A 1,208-nucleotide genomic window follows, 5' to 3' on the forward strand; every position below is an offset into this window, starting at 1 on the left:
GGGCGCTATTTTCCCCTTGTTGATTGGTGATTTAGTGTCAGAAGATGATGAGCACTGGTCTAACATGCTTACTTTGTGTGAAATTGTTGATAACATATTTGGTCCAAAGTGCAGCAGCAAAAGTTTAGATCATTTAGACCATCTTATCCGGCTGTTTTTGACACAATTTAAGACTCTGTATCCAGATCAAAGCATAATTCCTAAGATGCATTATCTTATTCATTACCCCAGTTGTATGAGAAGGTTAGCTAGTGTTTTATAATCATTGCTATAATATTCATTATTGGCATAGGTTTGGCCCATTAAGCAGGCATTGGTGTATGTGTTTTGAGGCAAAGAATAATTATTTTAAGGAGATGGCTCATGTTATTGGCAACTACAAGAATATAGCTTAAACCCTATTTTTGAGACACCAACGTTTAAGTTGTTACTACTTACAAGGTTCACAAATTGACCTAGAATTCGGAAAAGGTATTTTATAAAAATTTTAAATAAAGATAAGTCTGTGATCATTTGTAATAGGTAGAAGCTTTTCAGTTGGTTGTTTGGAGGAAAAAAGATTAATTTTAGAAACTTTTACTGATTACAATGAAGAAACTGCAGTGATTATGTAAGTCTAGATTTTGATTGTATTACAGTAACTACATGTATATATTATACCATTTTAGTTATCCATGGGTGAAAGTTCGTAGTCAAGTCTACAAACCTGGTTATGTTCTAATTAAAGAAAATAAAGATGATGTTCCTCAGCTGTAAGTCGTCAAGTTAATTATTGTTTCTCAAGATAACACAATTTATTTTATTGTTGACAAGCTACACAATATTGAATATTGCTGGCATTAACATGCTTGTTATACTATAAATAAAGAGAGATCACACTTATTTGTAAGCTATCTGATTTTTGTGACCATCATGCATATAACTTTCATCAAAGTTTTAATTCATCATTGAATAACTATTACTTTATTGTACAAAAGTACTTAATATTTTGACTTTAAAGTAATTTTAAAGTACATTTATAATGAACACTCTTATTAGTGTGATATTGCAATGAAAGGTGGGAATTCAACACCAGTGGGATAAAACCACTGTGGTGGAAAATCAAATGGTGTATTTTACCCACTTCAATTGGGTGTATTTCCCACCGGCATTTTTGCAGTGTATATATTCTAAATTTTGTATTTAGTGGAGATAATATGTGAATTATA

The 1,208-nt window shown here is 31.1% G+C and overlaps 1 long non-coding RNA gene across 1 annotated transcript; it reads left to right on the forward strand.

Annotated features, from left to right (window-relative positions):
- The first annotated feature begins 405 nt into the window (after positions 1-405).
- Positions 406-749, forward strand: LOC109591972 (uncharacterized). The gene is made up of 3 exons (XR_002190102.1): positions 406-471; positions 523-610; positions 669-749. It is a non-coding gene; the product is annotated as an uncharacterized LOC109591972 (long non-coding RNA).
- The last annotated feature ends 459 nt before the right edge of the window (positions 750-1,208 follow it).

Source organism: Amphimedon queenslandica, unplaced genomic scaffold, assembly GCF_000090795.2.
Source record: "Amphimedon queenslandica unplaced genomic scaffold, v1.1 AMPQUscaffold_6674_Cont21370, whole genome shotgun sequence".
NCBI classification, from domain to species: domain Eukaryota; kingdom Metazoa; phylum Porifera; class Demospongiae; order Haplosclerida; family Niphatidae; genus Amphimedon; species Amphimedon queenslandica.